We start from the raw sequence: 22,754 nt of genomic DNA, 5'->3' as shown, positions 1-22,754 counted from the left end.
AGTAATCCTGAACTTGCCCTGAACTTGCCCACCCATCATTAGCATTATTTCCATGACAATAAACTAGGGGTATTGCCTTCTCAAAGGATAACAACAAATGTGCCTTGGGATCTAAGGAAGTTCCTCTACAGCCTCAGATTGCATTTATCAGGTCTCTAAATGGTACCTCCAAAGCCCTAAGAAGGCTGGGGTCTGTTGGGGTCAGAAGAAAACAGCTGCAGCCAGTCTCTGGTCCAGACCCTCATCTGCTCCCACCTGGATTATTTGAATGGACTTTAAATTCTCTTTCCAATCCATTCCCCCACATTACTGCCAGATAGAGATAGAAGATCTAGAGATACATGTCTTACAGTTTAAACCCCTTCCTCTGACCAAAGGGTTAAACTTAGTGACATGGCTCATAAGATCCCTTAAGAGTCTAGTCCCCGCCCCAGTTCTTACTGGTCTTCAACATGCTCTTTACTGAGTTTGCTGGCCAGAAATGGACCACACATTTTCAAACCTGTGGGCCTTTGCTCAGGCTGCTCCCTCTCTATGGAATGGCCTCCCCCTCCCCACTTTCTCTCTCTTTTTTTTTTTTTTTTTGTTTTTTTTATTTGACAGAGAGAGTTCACAGGTAGGCAGGGAGGCAGGCAGAGAGAGGAGGAAGCAGGCTCTCCGCGGAGCAGAGAGCCCGACGTGGGGCTTGATCCCAGGACCCTGGGATCATGACCTGAGCCGAAAGCAGAGGCTTTAACCCACTGAGCCACCCGGGCGCCCCCCCCCCTTTCTCTCTTAAGCCAACCTCTTCCCCAGCTCCACTCTGGTCGTACTATCCCTTCCCTTCTCAGGGCTCCCATAGAACTTTATGTCAATAAACACTTACTGAATGAATGAGTGACAAGACTCCTTCTATTGTGTCATAAACTCAAACCAGCTGCAACAGAAACAAAACAAAACAAAACAACCATCAGGGTGCCTGGGCTGGCTCAGTTGGTAGAGCACATGAGTCTTGATCTCAGGATTGCGGGTTCAAGCCTCATGTTGGATCTAGCGATTACTTATAAATAAATAAATAAATAAATAAAGGGGCACCTGGTGGCTCAGTCAGTTGAACAGCTAACTGGTGATTTCCACTCAGGTGATCATCTCATAGGTCCTGGGATGGAGCGCCTCCTCCCCCTCAGCAGGGGGTCTGCTTGAGATTCTCTCCCTTTGCCCCTCCCCTCACTTGTGTGCAGGCTCTCTCTCCTAGCTCACTCTCTCTTTAGAATAAATAAATAAATAAATCTTTTTAGAAAGAATGAAGGGGAAAAAAGCTGAAAACAAATGCAGAAGGAATTAATGTGATCAAAAAATTCCTGATAATAGGTTCCAAGGGTGTCCAAGATGCAAATTCTGATATAATATCATTGGAAGTTTATTTTCCCTCTTATTTTCTCTTTTTCATTGTGTTTGTTGGATGAATAATCAGATTTTCCCCCGTGTCTTGGCAAAGATGACCATCAGTAACTGTGGGCTTATGGCTTAACAACTAAACAACCCAATTAAGAGGGTTTCTTTCCAAATCCTTCCAGCCCTTTAGGGCCAGGATGTCCACTGGCCCTAAAGGTCATAAATAGGTCATAAATCTGAATCTCTGTGCCTCTGACCACATCTAGGTTATGTACCACTTCTAGAACCATAGAATAGAGAGTGAAGGAAGGCTGATTTCCCAAATGAAAATTGGACTGCTGTTATCAACAGAAAAGGGAGAGGATGATAGGCAGATGAAACAACAGATGTTCTTTCCCAGTGATCTGTTTGTGATACCGTGCTAGGAGCCAAGAGACTAAAAAGATAACATATCTAGCTCTTGATTTTAAAGCATTTGCAATTAGTGGGAAAAGCAGATATACAAAAGAGCTCTAGGAGGGAGGTAAGGGAGGTAAAGCAAAATGCAAAAGCAGTACACTAGAGAGGGATTAATCCTGCTTGGGGAAAGTGGGGACTTTTGAAAGATGCACTCCTAAACATGTGTAGGATTTCAAATAGATGTTGCTGGAGGGCTGAGATAGCATTTTACATGATTTCTGTGTCACCAGAGCCTAATGGTGTCTCAACTATTGCAGTGGTTCATGATTATTTGGTTGGAAATATAAGAAAAAGACACTGGCCATAAAGGGAAAAAGGAACTTACATTGGAAGGCTGCCAAGATATCCCATGGACTCCAAGGAACCGCTCACCAGCTAAGGTAGGAAGAATAGGAACCAGGGGATCTCCAGGGACCTCTGAGAAGGAGTTGATGGATAGCCCTCTCTAACATGCTGACATTAATGGAACTCAGCTCTAAGGGCTCCCAGGCTCTGTGCTTCTCAGTTTCAAATTCCAGATTCCTGGCACAGAGAATCTGATTAAGGCAGTTAACATCAGTGTTCACCCTGGATTTAATAATCTATGGCCAGGAGGACAGGCTCATGTAATATAGGCGTGGCTGAAAGGACCCATTCCAGTGTATGATTGCAGAGTGGGGAGAGGAGCAATCCCCAGGAAAGAAGGATTTGTTGAGCACCAGGCAGGACCCAAGAGGTATCTATTAATATGGTAGGTACTCAATAAAGGTAATTGAATGAAAGCAATGATGTGGGACAGGGAAAGTTCTCCAGACAAAGGCAATAGTGTGCGGAAAGGTAGAGGCAGGAAAGCTGAAGGCATGATCGAGGAACAATTAATAGAATTATGGAATGTTGGAACTAAAAAGGGTTTTTGTTTTATACATGAGGCAATAGAAGGAGTCATCTTACAGAGGATGTTGCTGGGGACCGAGAAGAGAAAGTCATTTATCTGTACCTAGTAAGACTCAGTACAAAAGACTGGTCAGAACAGAGGTGGCCCTGGAAGTGCTAAAAATAGATGAGTGTGCCAAGGGAGGGAATGTGGGGGAGAAGAGGATGGAATTTAGAATTAAAGGCAGGAGTGCCCATCTTTAGGGATGGCACATCTTAGGAGGTCGTGGGGATTGGAAGGGGGGAGCAGCAAAGTGGACCATGGATGGTCAGAGAGGGGGAAGGACATCCTGCTACATGCAGGGCACTTTCATAAACATTATCTCAGGTAATTCTGACCAGCACTGGATGTCCCTCTGCTCAGAAAAGACCCTGCCCTTTCCCTTCAGGGCTATGTCTCTGCTGGTTGACGTTGACCCCTGCCCCTGTCCATAGCTGCCTTGCCAAGGATGTAGATCTTTCCTTTCTGGGCCAATGAAATCCTCTCAGCCAGCAATGTAGAATTTTGAGCTGACAGCCACAGAGACTGAACATTTTCAGCAACAGCTTCAAGTCATATCAAAGGACGGACAGAACTTGAGTGAGATGTTCTGCAAGGACTCCCTCTGGTGAGGTTCCTAAAATTGCCCTTCCCCAGGTGTGGTTGTTCAACTCTTTACTGGAATTTGGGAGAAATCTTGGTTTCCTTCCAACAAGTCTCCCTGATTTTGCGATTTAAAAAAAAACATTGTAGGGGCTCCTGGGTGACTCAGTGGGTTAGGGCCTCTGCCTTCGGCTCGGGTCATGATCTCAGGGTCCTGGGATGGAGCCCCGCATTGGGCTCTCTGCTCCGCGGGGAGCCGGCTTCCCCCTCTCTCTCTCTGCCTGCCTCTCTGCCTACTTGTGATCTCTATCAAATAAATAAATAAAATCTTAAAAAAATTTAAAAAAACATTGTAGGGGCACCTGCGTGGCTCAGTTGGTTGAGCGACTGCCTTCGGCTCAGGTCATGATCGAGTCCCGCATCGGGCTCCCTGCTCAGCAGGGAGTCTGCTTCTCCCGCTGACCTCTCTCCTCTCATGCTCTCTCTCTCTCATTCTCTCTCTCTCTCTCAAATAAATAAATAAAATCTTTAAAAAAATAAAAAAACATTGTATAAGACAACGAGAGCTAATGTCTATTAAGGGGTTGCCATGAGCCAGATGTTGTATCGAATGGTTGGCAGGTTATCTTATCTAATCTTCACAACAACCTATGAGGGAGGTGCTCTCATAGTTCTTATTTCATTGAGGAGGAAACTGAGGCTCAGAGATGTCGCACAACTGGCCCAGGGTCACATTGCTGCATAGGTGGGGTGGCTGAGTGGTGAACCCTGCCAGGGTCTGGCTTTTTTTTTTTTTTTCAAGATTTTATTTATTTGGGGTGCCTGGGTGGCTCAGTGGGTAAAGCCTCTGCCTTCGGCTCGGGTTGTGGTCTCAGGGTCCTGGGATTGAGCCCTGAGTCGGACTCTCCGCTCAGTGGGGAGCCTGCTTCCTCCTCTCTCTCTGCCTGCGTCTCTGCCTACTTGTGTTCTCTGTCTGTCAAATAAATAAATAAAATCTTTTAAAAAAATTTTATTTATTTATTGGACAGAGAGAGACATAGTGAGAGAGGGCACACAGGCAGGGGGAGTGGGAGAGGGAGAAAGCAGGCTTCCTGCCGTGCAGGGAGCCTGATGTGGGGCTTGATCCTAGGACCCTGGGATCATGACCCAAGCCGAAGGCAGATGCTTAACAACTGAGGCACCCAGGTGCCCCCAGGGTCTGGCTTTTATCAGCCATGCTTCACAGTTAATTTGAGATTATCTTCTGATCAAAGACATTTTAATGCAAACTAATCAAAGTCAGAATTATGTTCTCCATTCGAAGATGTGGATGCTGAGGCTCAGAGAGGGTAAGGAACTTGGCCAGGGCCGCACAGTTCATTCTGTGTCAAAGCCAGGATTCAAACTGAGTGTGTCTCACTTCAGCTCCATCAGCTTTGTAGTTAATGCAATGGCTTCTATTGACTGCTGCAATGGTCAAGGGAGGAAAGAATGTCTAGGAGACAGGTGGGTGATTGACAGTACCACATTCTACTGCAACGTTAAATAAAATGACAACAAGAAGACATTAGCTTTGATGAGGAGGGGATCCCTGGTAGCCTTCAAGAGCACTGTCCTATGGAGAAAAAGGATGGAAGCCATCTTGGCAGAACAAGTGGAGGTGAGGACATGGGGGCCATGACAGGAAAGGGCAGGGGTAACTTGAGGGTCAAGATAGGAAAGAAGGAATATCCGGAGACATTGAGACAGAGACATGACCAGAGACAAGGTCAGGAAGGAGAGGAGAATTGATAAAACTTAAGAGAGGGGAACGGTGAGACCAAGAGCACTTCCACTCATTCACTAAACATTTATTGAGCACCTACGGTATGCCCAGCATTGGGAAGAGAAGGGAGCAGCAAACAGGTAAGATTCATTTTCCTGGAACTGACAGATAAGAAACTTTATACAGATAAATAAATGAGAATGCTAAGAGTTCACTGGAAACAGCACATAAAGATAGTGATTAACACACTGGAAGCAACTGTCAGTGGGGGTAGTTACACAATACAGTTACACCTGCTTCTCTGAGCAGGTGAGACCAGTAGAGTGAGAAGGAACTAGCATGTGTCAAAGCTGCCGAAGGAGGGGGGAAAGGCCTGTGCAAAGGCCCTGAGGTGGAAAAGGGACTAGCTGGAATTTAGTGGGCAGGAGAGAGGTTGGTGGAATAGGCTGGGCCCTTACAGGGATAAGAAAAAGGAGAACCATTTTATCCCAAGCCCCATGGGAAGCCACTGAAGGGCCAGAATGATATGGTATGAATGATGTTTTAAGCAGGATAGGAAAAGAACTTTGCCTTGAAAGTATTGAGGAGGGAGGACTGTTCTTCGGACAGGAGAAAGGAGAGATGCTCTTCTCTATTATTTCAGTGAGGGGGAAGTTGGGCAGCCCTGATGAGCCTCTCTGTTGCTGAGCCCCACAGGGGTCCCATCACACACACAAGTTGCCCCTTGCTCCCTTGCATCACTACAGTGACGCACCACCTATTTGTCAGCCCCAAGATTCTTCTCCAAATCTCTTCTTTGCCATGTCTTCTTGATTTAGAGTTTAACTGCTAGTTCCTCCAGGGAAAAGATAGTAAATAATGTTTTTTTTTTAAGGTTTATTTATTTGACAGAGATCACAAGCAGGCAGAGAGGCAAGCAGAGAGAGAGGAGGAAGCAGGCTCCCTGCTGAGCAGAGAGACCTATGCGGTGCTCGATCCCAGGACCCTGGGATCATGACCTGAGCCGAAGGCAGAGGCTTTAACCCACTGAGCCACCCAGGCGCCCCATAAATAATGTTTCTAGAACCTTACAAAGTCTGATCAGTCTCCATTCCTGATCTAGCTTATCGTTCCAGAATCTCTCTGAAATGATAAATGGAAACTTATCCTACTTACTTACTGTTATGTAACAAACCACCCCAAAACTTACCGGCTTAAGACAATGTCAACACTTATTTTGCTTATGAATTTGTAATCTGTGTAAGGCTCAGCAAAAACGAGCCACCTCTGCTTTACTTGGCCTCTCTGTTGGGGTGACTGGGGGCTGGAATCATCTGGGGGCTGGCTCCACTCACAGCTGATGCTTGCTGTCAGCTGGGCTTTAGCTGGACTGCTGGCCAGAACCCCTTCATGCGGCCTCTACATATAGCTTGGGCTTCCTCCAACAGTTCCAAGGGTGAGTATCCCAAGGGAAAGAGTCCCGTGGAAGCTGTATGGTGTTATATGGCCTCACCTCAGAAGTCACACAGCATCATTTTCACTGTGTTCTATTTATTAGAAGTGAGTTACCGAGGGAATGGAATCAGAGTCTACCTTTAAATGGAAGAAGTATCAAAGAATTTGCAGACGTGTTTATAAACCACTACAGGCTTGAATGGGATGGACTCTGGTTTACCCACTTAGATGGGTAAAGCATGGGCACCTCATCTTTCCCCTCCTTAAGACTCTTCCTTAGGAATCCAAGAGGAATGCTCAGCCTGGGGATATAGTGAAGGAAGAGCAGCTATTCAGGCTCTCAAGTTAGACACACTTGGATTTTTTTTTTAAGATTTTATTTATTTATTTGACAGACAGAGATCACAAGTAGGCAGAGAGGCAGGCAGAGAGAGGGGGAAGCAGGCTCCCTGCTTGAGCAGAGAGCCCAATTCGAGGCTCAATCCCAGGACCCTGGGACCATGACCCGAGCCGAAGGCAGAGGCTTTAACCCTCTGAGCCACCCAGGCGTCCCATACACACGCTTGGATTTGAATCCTGGCTCTGCCATTTACCGGCTCTGTGTTCTTGGGTAAGTCACTTAACCTTGGATAAGCCTCCTATTTGTCATCTGTAAAATCACAGTATCCTCTTCATGGGGTCATTGCAAGGATTAAGTGAGTTAATAATTGGGTTAATAATATATGCTCAGAGCAAGAGCTAGTTCATAGCGAACACTCCATGTTAACTATTGCTGATATGATTATTCAATATATGTTTATCAATATTTAACTCATGCTTAGTTGAGTTTGCTAGATGCTATATGCTAGAATTATGAAAATGAGCATGAAGGGGTTTAAGCTTCCAGGAACCTACAGCTATATTCCTACAGGAATATATATATATATATATATATATATATATATATATGAATGTATATATACATATATGTTCCTATGGGAATATATGTATATATATTCATTCATATATATATATACACACATATATATATATTTTTAAGTAATCTCTATACCCAACATAGGGTTTGAACGCATGACTCTGAGATCAAGAATTGTATGTTCCACGGACTGAGCCAGCCAGGCATCCTTGGGATGTGTTTTAAGCATGCAGGCAGAGTCCAGGCTTTGGAGTCAGCCAAACCTGATTCTCATTCTGAGTTCATCCATAGTTTCTAGTTGTGGGAGCTTGGACCTATCTTCCACTTTCTCAACCACAATTTTCTCAGTTGAAAATGAGAATTACGGTAGTACCCACCTCACTGGGTATTGGTGAGGATCAAATGAGATAATCTAGGTAAAAAGCTTAGCACAGTTCCCGGAGCATGGTAATTACTTAATATGTGTTAATTATTAATTTCATTTATCAGGAAATAGGCTAATTAATGGAGACATTGCAGTCCAAGGTAAAGAGCGCCATACTGGATGGGGAAACAAGCTGCTAAAGGAGTCTGGCAGGAGATTAACTTTGCCAGGAAGAATCTCAGAAAGCCCTGAGGAGGTAATGTTGGACTGGGCTTTGAAGAATGAGTAAGAGTTTTCTGGCTGAGAACGAGGAAAGAGAAGGCATTCCAGGCGGAGAGAAGAAGATCCACAGAGGCATAAAGTAACAGAAGGTGTTGACATGTTTGGAGGAAGGTGATAAATTCAGTGTGGGAGTTTAAGGTGTGTGGTATGGAGGGAAGGGGGCTGGAAAGCAGAGTTCAGGTCAAAACATTGGCTTATGCGGGAGAAACTGTGAGCCATCTGTAAGCTGGGGGATTTGGTCGTGAATGGAGAAAGGCCAGTAGTGGGGCTGGAGAGAGGTTTTATAGGTGGAACAGACAGGCTCAGGGGAACATTTTATGTGGCGTGTCGGGGAGGGCAGTGAGGGAAGCAAAGGCCATCTGCTGAAGAGTCAAGGGAAGAGGGCAGGGTTTGCGTGGATGAACAGAGCTATGGGATGGGGAGTCCAAAAATTTGACTCTAAATCTACCTGGTATACTGCTGAGTATCTCTTTGATCTTGAGAGTGTCACACTATTTTTTTTTTAATTTTACAATTTTATTTATTCATTTGACAGAGAGAGAGAGAGAGCGCACAAGCAGGGGGAGCTGCAGGCAGAGGGAGAGGGAGAAGCAGGCTCTCCGCAGAGCAAGGGGAGCTCAATGTGGAACTCAAGCCCAGGACCCCAGGATCATGATCTGAGCTGACGGCAATAGCTTAACCAACTGAGCTACCCGGGCACCCCAGGGAGTGTCACACTATTTTGTCCTTAGTTTTCTATTTGTAAACAATATGGCTTCTATCTGCTACACATAATTATTGTGAAAAAGACAAGAGGTAAAGAGTAAGTGCTTTGTAAGCAGTAAATAGTTAAACAAATATCAGACCTTACGTTTTTGTTTTTTTTTAAAGATTTTATTTATTTAATTGACAGACAGAGATTACAAGTAGGCAGAGAGGCAGGCAGGGAGAGAGGAGGAAGCAGGCTCCCTGCTGAGCAGAGAACCCGATGCGGGGCTCGATCCCAGGACCCTGAGACCATGACCTGAGCCAAAGGCAGAGGCTTAACCCACTGAGCCACCCAGGTGCCCCCAGACCTTACGTTTTTAGGGAGGCAGTCAATTGCCTGGAATAGCACAGCTAAAGCAGAGTTTAGGTGAGATGGAAGGTAAGGGTATCTGTTCTACTGTTCAGGGGTGAAGATAAACACAGGAACACACACATACATACACACGCCCCAGACAAATACAGTAATTTCCACACTGGGACTGGGCTGGGTCTGCAGAAGGGCATGGGACAATCAATTCCACCACCAGGGACTTTACCAATTGTGCTACAGACACCTTCTCCTCTTACTTGGATTTAAGGTGGTCCCAAGATCCAAATCTGGAGTCTGGCCGGGCTTCAGGTATCTGGGGAACCATCGATGAGTAAAAGTCATGCTGCTGATTTCTTGCGACTAGAATTCATAGTCTCCAGCCGACTCTCAGAAGCACCTGTGACACCCTCACCCCTGCCCCCCAAAAGTTAAGAGCCATTGATTTTCTCACCAGAAATTGAGAAATTTCTCACTAGAAGGTGGTGGATGTTCATTTTTAATTTTTGACTTTTCTGAACTACGTCAGTTTTTGAAACATGAACATGTTTCACTGAACCATGAAATGAAAAGGTTCATTGAAAAAAACTCATTGGGGCGCCCGGGTAGCTCAATTCATTAAGCATCAGCTTTCAGCTTGGGTCATGATCCCAAGGGTCCTGGGCCGGCTTCTCTTTCTCCCTCTCCCTCTGCCTGCCGCTCCCCCTGCTTTTGCGCTCTCTCTCTCTCTCTCTGTCAAATAAATAAAACCTTAAAAAAAAAAGAAATGAAGAAAACTCATCAGGGGTTATCTGGATGGTGTCATAAGAGCCCTGTTTAGATCTCATCTTTATACCGTTTTGTAGTAAACACATAAACATAAATATTAATAGCTGTTATTTAAAAAAATCCTGATAGTGTCAGCGGGCCTCACGCGCGCGCACCCCCCCCCCCCATTTCATTATGCAAGGTACATCCCCTATTTTGTAAGGTAAAATGTCTACATTTCCTATAAACTACTGGCTTCAATGCAGTAAAATTTGCAATCGAAATAGACTAAACGAAGAAGAAAAAGGCAGGCAATTTCAAGTATTTCAGCTCAGGCTTATAAAAATAATGTGTTTGTCAATCTTCACATGCTTTATCGTCCGCCTTTTTGTGAACCCGCCAATATGCGAGCCGTTGGCGTTTGATGCTTGAAGCGACGGAACGGAGAACAGGGTTAAATCCACTACCCTCTCCCCACGCACTCTAGTAATTACTCTATTTCCACGTCATGTTTCCGGGTGTGTGTGTCCCGACTCACGCAGAAACTGAAGTTCAAAGCAGGCGGGAGTCACCCATGTTCTTTTTGCTGTCCCCAGAAACCCAATTCTGGCGCTGGGCCCCTGAGGATCTGGCGATACCTGGGGACTGTCTAACTGGTTGATTCCCACGTGGTAAGTGGCCTGCAACTTCGACCCCACGTGATGCCAAAAGCTGGGAAAAGGGAGAGTAGACTGAAGAGAGCCGCATCAGGGGCATTTAAAGTGTCCTGACGTCACGCATTGCCAGGAACTCAGCTGAGTTTTCAGCAGGACATTCCGGTCATCTTCCCTCCCTCCCCCCGGGTTTCTGGGCCCAAGGCCGCGGCTCCTCCTCTGCTGTGGCGGAGGGAGGAATACTTAGTGCTCGGAACAGCCAGCACAGGGGCGTTCCCAGCCTACTGTTGTCCCCGCCCTTTCCCCAGAGGCTCTCCTCATTGGCCAGTGGGTGGGGCTTCGGGTGTACAGTACATGCACCAGTGCCTCTGGGCGGCCGGGAAAACTGGCCGTCTCATGAATTATGCAGAAGCGGCGTGTCCCTGCCAAGTTGGGGCTGGGCGGGGATTGGCTGGAGGGGCTGTAATTCAGCGGTTTCCGGAGCTGCCGCGGCGTAGACGGGGAGGGGGGAGTCTGGGGTTCCGACGTCGCCGCGGAGCGAGCGAGCCCGAACCGGATCCTTGACGAGCACCCCTGCTCCGCGTTCTCTCTCCGCGTCTGCCAGGAGAGGCCCTGCGGCCTGAGGGAGCCCCGCCGCCCGCACCCCGGCGCAAGCGCAGCCCCGGTCTATCGGGCCCGAGCCCGAGAAACAGGTGAAGGGGGTGAAGGGTGGGGCCGCCTTCCCCGACGGCCCCCAGGCCTGGGGATCCCGGGGGGGGCGCGGGAGGGGCCGGGAGCCTCTGCGGTGTTCGGGGGAGTTGTGGCTCGAAACTTCAGTGGGGCGGGGGGGGGGTGGCGAGTACGTGGAGACGCCAGGGTTGAACTGAAGGGACAACTCCCGGGATGACAGGAGCGGGCCTCTGAAGGGACAGGGGGCGCTGGAAGGAAGTTTCGTTCTTCGGAGAAAGGGCAGACGCCGTAGAAGAGAGAAAACGGGCTCAAGGGGGAGGACAGTGGGGCGAAAGCACCCAGGGTGGGGGTGGTAGGAGTGAGGGACAGCCCCCCGACTTCCTGCTCCCCGAGGCTCTGGGGACGTTCCGGCAACAGGAGCAACTGTCACGCAGGCAGAGATCACGGGCGGGGGGGTTGGGGGTGTTGGAAAGAGCTTTCTCCCCTCTCCCCGGCGGGGCCCGGCTGAACCAATTCCTCGGCCTTGCCCTGTTCTCTCTCCTTTAGGAGCCAGCTGTGCCCCTCTAGAGGTAGGAATAGGTGTCTCCTCCCTGCAGCCCCACAGGCTGGTTGGTTGTGGGTAGGATTATTGCATAAGAATCAAGTTTCCTGTAGGGAAATTGACAGTCTTGTACTCTTTTTTAAATTCCCTCCCGTCTTTTTTTTTTCCCCCTACATTAAACCTTGCATCTCTCCTCCCCTTCTAAAAACAAAACAAAGCAAAATAAAACCTCCATCAAGCCAGTTCTAGAGAGAAATAAACCTCTTTCTTCCTTGATATTGTTCTTTTATAAACACCTGGTAAACTTGGCCAGAAGATAAATAATTGAGCCCTTGCGTTTACTGGATTGTGGTGTTGCTTAATTGCATAGGACAGAATGAACCAATCGAGAGTGGGAGTTTTCTGTCTTAGAGCCAAGATCTTGGGTAAACGCAGAGGGAAACAAAGACAGGCTGGCCTTGGCAAAGCCCTGTATGCAAACTTTACCTGTGATTGGGGGGTGTGGTTGGGCTTAAGTTAGCAAAATTCACACTGTCATCCAAGTTGCTTTTTCCATATTTAGTGCACATCTTTGTGTCCTTTTTTTAAATAAAAATGTACATAATGTGTATCTGCTGGTTTTTATCTTGTGTGCATCTACAGGCTATATTCTGTATATGGGTTGTAACTTTTTGGCTTGCTTTGCTGATAAAGCATTGGTTGGAATAAATCAGAACTATAAATCATCTCAGTCTTTCATATGTGGATTTGGACTGTTATGACTTGATTCAGCCAAATTTCTGTTTTATATTAAATATGTTTGTGTTCCCTGAGTCGACACATTTATTTCCTTGTTACATGTGCCAGACTGGCATACTAGCAGAATTTTTGCTCAGACATTTGCATAGTGGGATGGAGAAAAGAAGTCTGGAATACCGGGGGGAAAATTAGATATTAGAGGGTTGATCTTAAAGTCTGTGTATTCGTTAGCATATCCACCATGGAGAACCACTAGCAAATTCACGGATCTTTTCTTTCTGTATATAATACTTTTGGCAAGAATAACTGTTTAGAAATATCCACGGCTATGACTTGCTCTACAAAGGGTAGATAGTTCACATGACATTAGCCCCATTTTATAGATAAGGAAACTGAGGCCAAAGGAACAAGGTTCTTGCCCAAGGCAGCAGAATGTCATAGTGGTGGAACTCGTACCTTTGGTATATTTTGTGTTATTTTGTCCTGTCTATGTTAAGTATTAGGTCTTGATTTACAGTGAGTCCGGACCCTGCTGGGAAAAGTGTCACTGAAATTCTAACATCTCTCTGGACAGTGAAATATCACCGTTAGGCTGTTAAGACTCAAGGGAGATAGCTAGTACAGGTGCAAGAAGAAGTAGAAACAGGGTATGCTTAGGTATTTTTCCATCTGCTGTGTCTAACTAGGGAAGTCACTAACTTTTTAGTTAGTGTAACTTGTCATCAGAATTTAGCTATTTGCTAATGGAGAGAGAAAAATGCAGTTTAATCCAGAGTGCCTTGTGGCTTGATGAGTGATCATTCGTGTCTCTAGAAAGTTGCTTTCTCCTCCCTGGCTCTGTTTGTCTTAACTTTCCGATGTGAGATGGGTTGGGGGTAGTGAGCATTCCAGATGCTGAGTCCAGCATCTTTTTACCTTATGGGTTCCCCAGAGGTGGTGTACAGATCAACACATATTTGCTTTTTGCGACTTTGTGAAAGTTGCGGTAAAGAATCAGAGGCTTTGTTCACAGGACTTGCAGTCCACTGAGGGGACTTGATAAATGCATTATCCCTGTTGATCAACATGTCCTTAAAGAGGTGCTGAGACCTTAAACCTGTGCCATTCAACGAGGTAGCTGTTACATGTTAAAAGTATCATAGCTATAGAACATTTCCATTGTCCTGGAAAGTTCTTTTGGACAGTGCTTCCCTAAGTGCTACAGGTCTTCGGAGGAAGGAGAGGTTATAAGGTCTGGAATGGTCTAGGAAGTCTTCCTGCCAAAGGAGAGATTTGATCTGGGTCCCAAATAATAGCTGGAATTTGATAGGTGTAAAGAATTGGGGGTGAGGAGGTATGGTGATAAAGTAGGAACAAAATCCTGGTAGATTAGGAAGGTAAGTAGGGGAGGAGTGTCTCTACTCCTAAGAGGCCTTGAGGCCAGACCATGGAATTTCAGGTTTTGTCCTTTCAAAGATATGAGAGGCCAAGTATTGTGTTTAACTGTGGGGTGCTTCCTGTGTGTTGGGCACATGCCTGGCATTGGTTAATTTGTACAAAGTAAATCAGTGCACATGGCATCTTCCCTAGGGGAGTTGTCCTTGGGGCTGAGCTTATAAATTGGGCCAGCACCCAGAGAGGTGTTCTGACTTAACAGATCTGTGTGTTTAAGTGCAGAAGTGTCTTTTAGGATTTTTGATTGGCTGTAAATGGCCACTTACATTTTATGTCTAACATATTTAAACAATTCTACTGTAACTTTTGGGTCATTCAAAAAACCACCAAAAGAGCACTTGAAGGATGTCCCCAAATCTTGAAGTCCTGGTTCCTAGAGCAATCTTGGTGAGCTCCAGCAGGATGACTTTGCCTGGCCTTTTCAGACTTTGTCAGTTGTGGTGAAAAGGATTAATATCCCAGTTACATGTTTGTCCCTCAGAACCTCCGCTTACTGTGGTGTACTTTAGTCTGGATGGCCAGATGGTACTTTGGTGGTCAGTTGTTTGAAATGTCTCTAGTTCTTAAAAGGAGCAACATGTGGAAGAATGAATTTCTATTCCATTCAGTTCTCATTATGTTAGGATTGTCACAACTCTTAGATCAGGCTGGCAAACATTTTATTTCATTTTGTTTTGTTTTAATTAATTAATTATTGGCAAATATTTTATACTGAGAGCCAATTACTGTGCTTGGCGGTATCCAAGGGTAATGAAATATGCTTCCTATTTTCACGGATCTAGAGGCGTGGTGCAGACCAGGGTGTGTGTTGCTTTAGTATGGAAACAGGGCAGGGGAGGTGACAGGATAAGAGGTTCACATCTGATGTTCTGGAGTCAGACAAGTCTGGGATCAGATCCTGGATTTGCTACTTCCTCCTCAGAACCTGGGTCTCAGTTTCTTATCTGTAAAGGTAGAGGGTAACAGGGGCCTATCTCCTAGAACTGTTGAAGATGCAATGAGAAAATACAGGTAAAATGCTTAGCATAATGCCTGGCACACAGTAAGAACTCCATAAATCTAAGTTCTTATTAAATGTCCCAGAAAAGAGATTCATTCTCTTCAGGGGTGAGAAAAAGGCTTTATGACCAAGGGTCTTTATCAGGTCAGAACACCTATGAAAAGGGTCTTTATCAGGTCGGAACACCTATGAACGGGGTTTTGTAGGATGAATAGGAGTTCTCCTGATAAAGTTGAGTGGTGAATGTTGCATTCAAGGCCAGGGAACATGAATGTGCAGAGGGTGTCCAGGGAGCTACAAGTGTAGGTTCTTAATTTAGGAGGACTGAACTGAGGGGAGAGGAAGCTGCTGAGCTATGGCTCTTCCCCCTTCTTTTCTGTTCCTTACTGGGTTCACATGTCATCAAAACTAAGTTGTTTGGTCCTTCTTACAAAAGAAATATATGCTATTACAAAACATTTAAATTTGTAGAACTATAAGCTGTATGTATTTTATATAATATGTATATACATATATAGATATATATATCTCCTGTTAATACTTGTATTAATGGTTAGTGGTGTGTGTATCTCCAGATTTTTTGCACCTTTTTCTACTTACCAGTTTAACTTAGACATTTTTTTTCAAAAGATTTTATTTATTTATTTGACAGACAGAGATCACAAGTAGGCAGGCAGGCGGCGGGGGGCAGGGGGGAGCAGCTCCCCGCTGAGCAGAGACCCCGATGCGGGGCTCGATCCCAGAACCCTGGGATCATGATGCGAGCTGAAGGCAGAGGCTTAACCCACTGAGCCACCCAGGTGCCCCAACTTGGACATATTTATTGCAAATTTCTTTCTAATAGCCTAATAAAAAAACAATAAGGAAGGCAAATCTACCCCCCAAAATACGATAAGGTTTGGATTATCTGGGTTTTCTTTCTGCTACCCCCACCCATAAGAATAAATGACTCTTCTAATCACTGAACTTTTGCCTGACCTTTGGCTTGCTTTATAACTTCATTGGACAAGGAACTTATTTTGAGCATTCCTAAGGTAACATTGTACTGTCGAAATGCTTGGGCCATGTGTTTGAGGGTCTCCATGAGCCAAAGCTGCTATGGGAAGTAAAAGAATGGGCTGTGAGGTCAGACTCCTTGGGCTTTAATCCCAAATCCAGAGCCTCTTAGACCTTGCAAGGTCAATGCTTAAACTTCCGGGCTTCAGTTTCTCTAGCCGTAAAATAGAGATACCAGGCTTTGTTGCTGGGAAGTTGTGAGGATTAAGCAAGATAATGTGTGTAGATATGTATTTGTATATGTTTGTCTTAAAGAATTTATTTGCTTGATAGAGAGAGCACAAGCGGGGGTGGGGGGAAACAGCAGCCGGAGGGAGAGAGAAGCAGGCTCCCCACTGAGCAAGGAGCCTGATGTAGGTCTCCATCCCAGGACCCTGGGATCATGACCTGAGCCGAAGGCAGCCGTCCAACCAACTGAGCTGCCCAGGTGCCCCTGTTTATTTGTTTATAGTAGGCTCTAGGGCCAATGTGGGGCTTTTACTTAGCACCCCTAGATCAAGGGTCACATGCCTTGTGGGCTGAGCTAGCCAAGGACCCCACAAGATAATACATATAAAGTACTTTGTCTAGTACCTGGCAGATAGCTAAAATTTGAATGCTAATAATTAATATCATTAAAGAACTACAGTATCTATCCACCTACAAAGTCAGGCAAGTTATGATTCATGGGGACCATTAATGACCCAAAGGAAAGAAGGAGTAATTGGGAGATTCTAACCTAATAGGAAAAAACTAAATGAATAGGGACCAGGGGGATTTACATTGTGGTGGAGGAGATAGTGGCTGTCACGTAAAAGGAATAGGCAACCCGTAAATTCCTGTTTACACGAATGCCCTTGTGACAGGTCTCTCTGCATCTTCCAAAGGCTCTGATTATGGGCCATTTATTTTAAGTAGTAGTTGACACATTAAAAATGTATTACCCCTTAGGAATTTGAACAGCCCCTTGGAGTTCCTAACGCCAGAAGTACACATGATGTTGAAGGTTTGAGGGGGAGAAGAGTCTGGCTCTAAAGGTGGGGCAGCATACTGTTTTGGGGGGGGGGGTGTGGCGCATCCCAAGGGGAATGAATGACCTGTCTGCAGCTAGGAGGTGATTTGTCCTTTCGTGTGTGTGTGTGTGTGTGTGTGTGTGTGTGTGTAAGTGCGTATGTTTTGGTGATTTGTCCGTGTGTGTGTATGTAAGTGCGTATGTTTTCACCGGAGGAGTAGAGCATTATTTTCTTGTCCTGTAACTTTCCTTTGCAAAGTGCATCTGTATTCAAAATAGCCTTGCGGTTAAGAAGAACCACTTAGCTTCTCCGTGAAACAGGTTTTCTCATACTAGCTCTCCAGTTCGGGATCCGAGAAGCCAGGAAAGAAGGGCCGCCCCATTGCTTCTAGCGAGTATGTGGGGCAGGAGGAAGCCAGCGGAGCTTGAAAGAGAAAGTAAACCTTCTGGTAGATAAATGGCTTCCCTGTTGTGGAGGAGGAGTACAAATTATTAGGGGGATGTTTGGGTAGTTTTTGTAAAAGCCATTTCTGAAAACTGATTTAGATTAGCGAAGGTGAGCTCAATTTAGGAAAACCCTGCCCTGCCTGGTGTTAACCACCTGCTTTCCCGCTTTGTTGATTGATTTTATTAGTTTTCGGTATCCTGACCACTCATTCTGGTTATGAGAAATGGAGGATTTGAGTCTGAATTTGAGCACCTGCTTAGGTGAAAGCTTCCTAAAATGCATGTTTTTCGAATCTCTTCTAATGTACTTTTGTTTTGCTATTTAGCCTGTGCTGTTTCTGTGACAGAATGAAAAACATAAGACTTTCCTTTGTTCTCCCCTTCTCTCCCCACCAGGGTAATCTTCAAAAACCCCCAAACCCAGATGTTAGCTGTATAATTATCTCTCTTATAAACCAAACAGAGGGCAATGTTGCATTGAGTTAGCATTAAAATAGTCAGCCTTTGAATTTATTTTTTCCTACTTGTGGCTTAGATATGGTAAATATTTAATCTTAGACTCATTTTGTCTGATAAATCAGTTTGGTATTTGGGCTTCTTTTTATCAATATGTTTAAGGAAAGCCAATTTATTGAAACATTAATTAAAATCAGACATAATTAGGATGGTGACTTTTATGCATAGGGGGAGGTGGAATAATTAAAGTGTTCTGGAGCCAAGTATCATTATTCTTTTTAAAAATTATTTATTTATTTCGGGGCATCTGGGTGGCCCATTGGGTTAAGCCTCTGCCTTCAGCTCAGATCATGATCTCAGGGTCTTGGGATCGAGCCCCTCATCCGGCTCTCTGCTCAGCAGGGAGCCTGCTTCCCCCACTTTCTCTGCCTGCTGCTCTGCCTGCTTGTCATTTCTCTCTCTCTGTCAAATAAATAAAATCTTTAAAAAAATTTTTTGAAAAAATTATTTATGTGACAGAGAGAGAGAGACAGTGAGGGGGGAATATAAGCGGGGGGAGTGGGAGAGAGAGAAACAGGCTTCCCTTGGAGCAGGGAGCCCGATGTGGGACTCGATCCCAGGACGCTGGGATCATGACCTGAACCGGAGGCAGATGCTTAATGACTGAGCCACCCAGGCACCCCAAATAAAATCTTTTTTAAAAAGTTATTTATTGGGGCGCCTGGGTGGCTCAGTGGGTTAAAGCCTCTGCTTTCGGCTCGGGTCATGATCTTGGGGTACTGGGATCGAGCCCGCGTTGGGCTTTCAGCTCGGCAGGGAGCCTTCTTCCCCCTCTCTCTCTGCCTGCCTCTCTGCCTACTTGTGACCTCTCTCTGTCAAATAAATAAAATCTTTTTAAAAAATTATTTATTTATTTGAGAGAGAGTGAGGAGAAGGAGCAGAGGGAGAGGGGCAAGCAGACTCCGGAGCCCTAGGTGAGGTTCCAACCCAAGACCCTGAGATCATGACCTGAGCCAAAGGCAGAGGCTTAACCCGCTGAGCCACGCAGGTGCCCCTCAATATTTGTTCTTAATACTATGTGTTATTGTCCCTTTGCATTTACACGCATAAGTAAGAGTGGACTGTAACTGCAGAGAAGCACGTGGGGCACTTTAAGGTCCTAATAACTGTTGGAGAATATTGGGTTCATGGAGCCATCTGAAATTCCTGTTTCTCGATGTACCACTGTGGTGCCAGACATTGGTAATGGGCGAGGTTGTGCCTGTTGGGGTCTGGGGTGGGGGTGGTTTATGGGAACTCTGTACTTTCTGCTCAATTTCACTCAGTTTTGCTTTGAACCTAAAAACTGCTTTAAAAAGTAAAGCTTATGTTTTTAAAAAGATTTTATTTATTTATTTGACAGAGAGCACAAGCGAGAGCAGGAACACAAGCAGGGGGAGTGGGAGACAGAGAGAAGCAGGCTTCCCACCAAGCAGGGAGCAAAATGTGGGACTTGATCCCAGGATCCCGGGATCATGACCTGAGCGAAAGGCAGATAGATGTTTAATGACTGAACCACCCAGGCACCCCTTAAAATAAAGCTTATTAATTAAAATCTTACTTCTGCAAAAATATCCAAGGTGTCCTGGGTCAGAAGTACCCTGTGTGATTCTATAGACTTCTGCCTTAGTTTACCCTAAGCTTTACAATGAGAGTACCATTCTTATATACCCAGTGAGAATATCTACCGAGTAAGGGAGAAGGAGGCTGGAGGTGGCGGGTAGAGAAAACCCACACACTGCACAGTCTGTGGATTAAACTACTTCCCCTTTCCCCCAGGAAAGATAAATGCTAGCTAGTCTTAACCACAGATTTGCTGCAAGAATATATCAGTTTTGTTTTTCGGTTCCAGACTCCGGCTTTCTTTATCGTAAAAGTAATATTTTAGGAAAACAAAAAAAAGAAAAAGTTCAATCAGTACAAAAAGTTTGTAGTAAGTGGAAGGTTTGCTTTTTACCTTACCTCCAAATTCTCTTTCCCAGGGACAGCTAGTCGCTTAGTTTTTATTCTTCTCAGAGTGATTTCATTTGTATGCAGGCAAACATACTATTTTCTCTCTTTTTCCCTTGCCAAAGAATATAGTACATTATACACATAACTGTATCTTACTTTTTGTCACTTTATCTTCGTAAACCCTCCATGTGAATATGTTTGTTTCATGTTTTTGTGTGTGTTTGTTTTTAAGATTGTATTTTTAAGTAATCTCTACAGCCAACCTGGGGCTCAAACTCATAACCGTGAGATCAAGAGTCACATATTCTTCCAACTGAGCCAGCCAGGCACCCCTGTCTAGTGTTTTTTAAGTTCTGCCCAGTATTCTAGGCTATGGATGCCATAATTTATTTAGATTTTTTTCTTTTTTAAGTATAATCTACCCCCCAAAGGTGGGGCTCAAAGTCATGACCCCAAGATCAAGAGTCACATGTTCTACTGGCAAAGCTAGCCAGGCACCCCTTTCTTTTAAGTTTTTTTTTTTTTAATTTTAATAATTTATTTAATCTCCTAATGATAGCCATAGACTGCAGAATCTAAAGACAGAAAACAATGTTTTCAAGAAAAAAGCAGCTAGTTTGAGATGATAACTGAAATGTTCCACAACAGCTCTTCCCTGCAACATCACGGAAGTATGATGGTTGTCTCAGGGGAGAGCTCTTGTGGGAACGTTTTCAGTTATCATCTCAAACTAGCTCCTTTTTTTCTTGAAACACTGTTTTTACTGTGAAAGAATGACAGACCAGCTGGGATGTTGATAGACATTTCCTCAAAAATGAAAGAAGAGAAGCTGTCTCTTCCAGGAAACAACTGGCTGGCAGTATTTGTTGCCAGTGATAAAATTGAAGCTTTTGAGTGAAAATTAGAATTTGAGAAAACTTGGGAGAAAAATTGTGAGTTTGATAGCTTTCCCATATTAACGAATGGATTTTTTTTTTTAATGGTAAAACAGATGTGATTTTTTTTTTTGAGACAGATGTGACTTTTTGATAGTTCATAATGAAATGTGTCGACATGTGGAAGGTCTGTGTGTCTCTGAGATAGTGTTTTCCAGATGATTAATGCACAACATGACTAGATAATGCTTGGGAAAACATTCTGTTCAAAATGCCGGGTAGACTGGTGGATCTCATTGCAGCTGAGTATGAAAAGTTAATTGAGATCCAGTGGCATGCAATCCACATTGCATCTGATCTTTAAGAAATGACCACTTGTTGGGGCGCCTGGGTGGCTCAGTGGGTTAAAACCTCTGCCTTTGGCTCAGGTCATGATCCCAGGTTCCTGGGATCGAGCCTTGCATCAAGCCCCGCATTGGGCATTCTGCTCGGCAGGGAGCCTGCTTCCCTTCCTCTCTCTCTGCCTGCCTCTCCGCCTACTTGTGATCTCTGTCTGTCAAATAAATAAATAAAATCTTAAAAAAAAAAAAAAAGAAATGACCACTTGTGAATTTTGGTGTGGTGTTATGGAATATCCAGAATTATCTGTAAAGGCTATTAAGATAGTCTCCTCCCTGGGGCGCCTGGGTGGCTCAGTGGATTAAGCCGCTGCCTTCGGCTCAGGTCATGATCTCAGGGTCCTGGGATCGAGCCCCGCATCGGGCTCTCTGCTCAGCGGGGAGCCTGCTTCCCCTTCTCTCTCTGCCTGCCTCTCTGCCTACTTGTGATCTCTCTATCTGTCAAATAAATAAATAAAATCTTTAAAAAAAAAAAAAAAAAAAAAAAAAAAAAAAAAAAGATAGTCTCCTCCCTTTTCCAACCAGTGTGACATCAAGTTTTCTTCATCAAAGCAATATACTGCAACAGATTGAATGCAAAAGCAGATACGAGACTCCAGCTGTCTTCTATTAAGCCAGACATTAGAGATATTTCTAAAACTTTTACAGTGTCACTCTTTCCACTAATTTTTTTGTTTTAGAAATTGTAGTTATTTTTCATAGAAATGTTATTCATATTAACATATGATAGGTTTATTATTTTTAAACAAATTAATATTTAAAAAAATACTTATTTGACAGATCACAAGTAGGCAGAGAGGCAAGCAGAGAGAGAGGGGGAAGCAGGCTCGCCGCGGAGCAGAGAGTCCGATGTGGGGCTCGATCCCAGCACCCTGGGATCATGACCTGAACCAAAGGCAGAGGCTTCAACTCACTGAGCCACCTAGGTGCCCCAACAAATTAGTATTTTTAAATTTCTGTTTTAATTTCTAATACAGTAAATAATTGGTAGATAGAACCTTCATAAACAAGTGTTCTTTGAGGTTCTTATTTTTAAGGATATAAAGGGTTCCTGAGAGCAAAAAGTTTGAGAACTGTTGGTTTAAAGATTTAGTACAAGAACTTCCAGGACACTTGTTTAAAAAAGAAAAAGATTCTACTATTTTGACCCAGAGAGTCTGATTTAGTAGATCTAGAGTTGTTTTAACAAGTAGTCAGGTATTCTGATGTGGGTGGTCCTTGGCTTGAGACATTCTTCTCTGAAGAACTGTTAAGTCATAAAATCTTTCTTCAGATTAGCAAAGTCATGTCCACAGGGTTTAGAAATCATTGTTGTTTTGGAGATAAAGGTACATGGTAGGCATGTAGTTTACTAAGGAAAAAAGCTTTGGAGATCCTCCCTCCCTCCCTGCCTTCCTTTCTTTTTATTTATTTATCTATTAAAAAATCCCAAGTAATCTCTATACCCAATGTGGGGCTTGAACTCATAACCCCAAGATCAAGAGTCACATGGTTAGGTGCCTAGCTGGCTCAGTTACAGGGGCACATCGCTCTTGATCTCAGGGCCCCTGGGTATTTCTTTTTAGTCTGTTTACTCCTCTTAGTATTTATGGACTTTAATATTAATTAGGGGTAGATTATGACTATCAAGAAAAG

The 22,754-nt window shown here is 44.5% G+C and overlaps 1 protein-coding gene across 4 annotated transcripts in view; it reads left to right on the top strand.

Annotated features, from left to right (window-relative positions):
• Window positions 1-11,007: 11,007 nt before the first annotated feature.
• STAT3 (signal transducer and activator of transcription 3) overlaps window positions 11,008-22,754 on the top strand; it is a 74,179-nt gene continuing 62,432 nt past the window's right edge. For all 4 annotated transcript variants that reach the window (XM_080827077.1, XM_080827078.1, XM_080827076.1 and 1 more), the window contains exon 1: window positions 11,008-11,214. The gene's annotated coding sequence lies outside the window, so the exon portion shown is untranslated. The remainder of the gene's footprint in view (window positions 11,215-22,754) is intronic.

Source organism: Martes martes, assembly GCF_963455335.1.
Source record: "Martes martes genome assembly, chromosome: 16".
In the NCBI taxonomy this organism is placed as follows: Eukaryota; Metazoa; Chordata; class Mammalia; order Carnivora; family Mustelidae; genus Martes; species Martes martes.
The sequence above is the reverse complement of the archived record's forward strand: the minus strand, read 5'-3'. Positions and strand labels throughout refer to the sequence as shown.